General features: G+C 46.2%; 1 protein-coding gene across 1 annotated transcript in view; it reads left to right on the top strand.

Moving 5' to 3' along the window:
• Nucleotides 1-1,036: 1,036 nt before the first annotated feature.
• XRCC6 (X-ray repair cross complementing 6) overlaps nucleotides 1,037-5,197 on the top strand; it is a 55,451-nt gene continuing 51,290 nt past the window's right edge. The window contains exon 1 of the mRNA XM_032787261.2: nucleotides 1,037-1,059. The gene's annotated coding sequence lies outside the window, so the exon portion shown is untranslated. The remainder of the gene's footprint in view (nucleotides 1,060-5,197) is intronic.

The following is a 5,197-nucleotide window of genomic DNA, read 5'->3' as shown; positions in this document are numbered from 1 at the left end:
TGTTTTCTGCCCCATCAGGCACTGTGCTCTCAACACGGAAGTGGGAACTATGGGATAGCTGGGGAACAGCTACCCACAGTGCACCGCTCCTGAAATCGATGGTAGCTTTGGATCATGGACGCAAACAATCGATTTCGTGATCCCACTGTGGACGCGCTAAACCGATTTTATTAGATCTGTTTTGTAATATCGGTTTAAGCTAATTCGAAATAATCGTGCAGTGTAGACGTACCCTCATCTTCAGCAGCAGTGTTTGAAAGATGCCTCCTGAACTCTTCGTTCCAGGAATAATGGGAATTTCAAAGAACTTCTTTGTAACAGATACTCTCTCCTGTAGTTAATGGTATATTAGTGCTTCCATTATAAGCAGTGTTTTTCAGGGTACTCTGACTTACATGTGAACACCTTAGTCTGTACTAAAATATGGAATATAAGACTCTGGAAAATTTTTATAGTAGTTGTAATTCCTTGGAAAAAATCAGAGAATATTAGCACAATTCTTCTCGCAAAAATGCCCCCAAAATGGCAAGCTATTATTGTAGGATATTATTGCCAAATTTCTGATATGATAATTACTTTTCTGTCCTTTCTTTTTCTTTAACAGAATAGTAGTTAGCTGAAATCAAACCTTAATGTTAAACTTTGAGCAATTGATTGTTAAATAATTTACTCATGGTTACTTCGTAGCGTAGTATCTGAGTTACTTTTATCTACTTACTACTACTTCCCTACTTTAAGTATCTTTGAGGTAATTGAGTAAATTAATTGTCTTTTTAATGATGGTCTTTGTCTTACCAGCTCTCTGTTACCTTTCAGTGGTTTTTGACGTAATGTTATCAGAAGGCATTGACTGTTTTCAGCAATATAGTTCAGGGTACCGTTTGTTGGCTTATTCAAAATTTCAACCTCTTTACGGCGGGCGGGAGGCGTCGCCTCGTCCGGGCCAATCGCGGCGCACGGGCGGGATGGGATCCGGGGGCGGGGGCACGTCCACCCCGGTGTGCAGCTGCTGCTTCCCTGCAGCCCCTCAACGGAGTCTGCTGCGGCCGCCAAGGGAAGGTAGCAACCCCCTGCCCGTGCAGGGCGGCCTCAAGGGGCGCGGAATCGGGCCCAGCCCGGCGAGGAGTCCTGGGGGAGGAGGGACGATAAGGCTTCTAGGGCTTCCTGCTTCCCCAGCGCCTCTCCTGCCGAAGGCTCCCACAGCAGCTCAGAGATCCTGGGACGTGTTTTATCTTCGCTCGCTACGCAGTGGAGGCCCTCTTTCCCCTCCCTCCCCCCCGGTTTGGGTGCAGTAGCAGGAGAAAATAAGGGCAGAATTTGGCGCGCCCACCGCTAAAGTGCAGCCGTATCTGGGGTGGAGCGCGGTGGCTGTTGGCTAGCCCACAGCAACGCTGCACAACCTTTCGGGCAGTAAATGAAAACGAAAGTTGCCGATTTTTTCTCTCTCTCTCTCTTCCACCCCCGTTTATTCAAAGTCTTTAAGCAATTGCACATATGGTAAATACAGCAGCTGTTCAGAGCTCAGCAAGTGCTTTCACTGTGACTGAGCAGCAGATTTTAGAACCTGTTTTTGCCAGGAGAGGGACGTTAGAGTAGACTTCAGTGTCATTTTTGACCCTTTCTGAAAACTACCCCAGGGGATAGTATCAGTTACGTTTAAGGTCACCCCTAGCTAGTGGCTACAGTTGTGTCACATACCCTTGGGACTGGGGGGTTGGTGGAAAGAGGAATCTAATCCTGTGATGATCAAGGAGGTTGGAAAATAAGGGGTAGGGATGACAAATCACTTATTCTGATTACAGTTAAATTAACTGCATTTGTAAACTGCGCAAGACAGCAGCTGCTGTGGATGCTGTGATGAGCCTGATGGAACCAGCCTTGTGCTTTGCAGCCAAGCAGCTCCATCAGTGAGGAAAGTAAACCAACATTTTGTCTTAAAAAGCTACCCAGTCTCACCACTTCTGGGGTTTGACATAACAACACCTGTCATCATGGTATCTATGTGCCACACCAAAACCCTGAACAAAAGGTGTTTTGCCTCTCCCAATTCCAGAGGAGCATGAGTGCGTGTTTGATTGGACAGTATCAGTTCTGAGGAAGGCTTTATGGAAAAGGCACAGTTTGATCAGAACAACACCTGGTTTGGCTTCAGTCTGGTCTCTGACAGAGATCTGCAGCTGGGGCTGTGCCACCAGCACTGCTCTGTTCCCAGTGTCCCAAGTTATCCATCTATACAGATACTTACAGAGGGCTGAGTCACAATAGGAGTGGAGAATGTCACAATAATCAATTAAAACAGCAAGGAGTCTGGGGGCACCTTAAAGACTAACAGATTTATTTGGGCATAAGCTTTCATGGGTAAAACATTTCCCCTCACTTCATCTGAAGAAGTGGGTTTTTTACCCACAAAAACTTATGCCCAAATCTGTTAGCTTTAAGGTGCCCCCAGACTCCTTGTTTTTGTGGATACAGACTAACACAGCGACCCCCTGATATTTGACAATAGTTAATGAGTGTTCCTCAGAACACCTCTGTGAGATAAGGGAGCACTAGCCCCATTGTACAGTTGGGAGACTGAGGCATAGAAGGATTAAGTGACTTGCCTAAGATCACACAGGGAATCTGTGTCAAATCTGGGAATTGAACCTAGAGCTCCTGAGTGTTTATGTAGTGCCTAAACCACAAGGTCCCCCTTGTGGAATGTAGCTGACTTGGGGGATTGTGCAAGATAAAGCATTCTTTGCACTAACTAAATCCAAGTATGTTCAGGGCCTTGTAGATTAGGATCAAACTTTGCACTATGCTCTGAAACAAATGGAGCGCCATTGGTGTTCACAAAGCCTGGTTGTTGTGCGACTGTGTTGGCCTTTGCTGCTAATGAGGTTGTGGTAATCTAGCCGTCCAGTCCCAGACCTGGACTTTAGTGTCCATCAGTCTGGTCCTGTCCCAAACCTGGACTTTTGCGTCCAAAGTTTGGGGGCTTACCTGAAACTCGGAAAACCTCCCAAGCTCACTACCCACCTGAATCCGCGCCACCAATCAGGAATTAATCTAATGGCGACCCCCCACCTCCCTCGGCCCAACCCTCCCGGGGGAACCCAAATTCCCAAAGCAGGAAAAATAACCCCCCCTAATCAGCTGCCTCGTGCTAACCGGTTGAACCCCAGAAAACAACTTCGCCCCTCCAGAACAAAGGAGAAAAATAACCACACGCGCTTCCCGGCCCCACCTCCTTGGACACACCAAAACCAAAGCAGGGAAAATAACCCCTTCCCGCCTTATCAGCCGCCTCGCAACCTGACCCAAGGAAACCAGCTTCTGCTTCCCCAGACAATGGAGATCCAAAATACCCACAACTGGCCGCCACCCCCTTGGCCCAGAATAGGAAAAAACGTAACCACCAAAACAGAAGACTTCGTCTTTCCAGGATCCGCTCTGTCCAAGGACCCCAAAGAGAAATAGCCCACAGCCGGCTTTCCCTTTGCCTCCCTAGGAAAAGAACTTCACAAGTTGAACAACAGAAAAACGTTATAGAAAAAGAAAGACAAAGAAAAAATCAATCTGCATAAGAAAACCTCAATACAGGCTCTTGCTATAAAAATAAAAGAAACATCCCATGATTTAAAAGAAGCCCAATAAAACCAGCACAACAAATACATACAGAAATACAACCCAAAAGACATTCAACAGCTGAAAGTACTTTGCGTCCGGTACTACAGATTAGAAGAATAAAGAAAGAAAGAAGAAACTGTCCTCAAGCAAGAAAACAACAAAGACACCGAGAACAAATCCCGCCCGACTTTAAACAACCCATCTGAAATTGGCCTCTGTCAGTATCGGTTACCCTCAGGTAAAGAAACGTAACCCTACCTTACCATCCATAACAGAGGCATGAGAGAACAGCAATGTGACTTGCATTGCCACGGAACTGCGGGTGGTTGGGTACTCATCAAGGGCCTTCTTCGTCACCCAACCACTGTAAACAAGAACAGTGATGCCCAAAAAAAAAGAGCCTGCGCCAACAATGGCTGACCCGGAGTTATACATTATACACAAATAAGTGTTCCATATCTGAACATGTACGAGTATATAGACAGCCTGACAAATGGTCAATAGCCACCCAACCCCTGCTCCTAAAGAGTATGCGCCTCCCACAATGCATTCTACAGATCACACGTGCTGACAATTCAGAATATGGCCCACTGCCCACTGGAAGTCTGGGCTTCAACATCCGGACCACCACATTCACAACTCGATTAATCTTCAATACGTCCTTGCTTCAGTTAATCGCAACCATCTCCAGCTCTGCAATCCCCGCCGGACAAGACAGGACACACTGCCCATTTTGTCAAAGATTTGTTTCCGATAGCCCGAGTGTGAAAACGGGACCCCACAGAAGTGCGGAAAAACGGCTCCTATCCTGTACACCTGGCCTGCTACAAAAGATAAAACTTTTAAATCACAGCATGGGCAGCCCTAACGTTTACCAAAGGACTATAAATACAGTCAGAGTCCCACTTCAAAGTGAAATTCTCAATTGATTCTACCACTCCCCCACTCCATAGACACCAAAGCTTGGACAATCATACAACTCGCTAAGAACCTGGAACACCCTGAAGAGGGCAATAATGGAACTGCTAACATGTGAGGCGAAAAACGGGCGGGGAGGACGCACCTTTTCGTTTGACACGTGATGGCTGATCACAAAACCCCTGAGCACCAAACATGATGACCAAACTACTCGCCCCCGCTCCCGCAACCGACCTTCCACACTCCTGTTTGCGAGCCAGACACTCTCGCCAGCACAACTCCAGGCCGAATACTTTGCCCAAAGCCAGTTTACCTAAAGCAGCTAACAAAGGTTCCTGCGAACACATACCCAACCCCAGCTGGTCTAAAAACCAAAAAATCCAGTTACCACAAAAAACTTAAAAGGCACACCTCCTATAACACGATAGAGAAGCACAGTCGTTTGCCCCTGCCCTCAATAAATACATACTCGGCTAAAAACAAGTAAAAAGAGTTTAAATAAGAAAAAAGAGGATAAGTGTAAAAATAGAACAGAACAAAGTGATTACCAACAAAATAAAATAAAACACGCAAATCAAGCTAAACAGATAACCAGATAAAGCTCACCTGAAAAAGATATTCAAAAGTTCCTTCACAAGACGAGCCGTTCCTAGTCGCACAAACTAAA

Source organism: Chelonoidis abingdonii, chromosome 1 (assembly GCF_003597395.2).
Source record: "Chelonoidis abingdonii isolate Lonesome George chromosome 1, CheloAbing_2.0, whole genome shotgun sequence".
Taxonomy (NCBI): domain Eukaryota; kingdom Metazoa; phylum Chordata; order Testudines; family Testudinidae; genus Chelonoidis; species Chelonoidis abingdonii.
The sequence above is the reverse complement of the archived record's forward strand: the minus strand, read 5'-3'. Positions and strand labels throughout refer to the sequence as shown.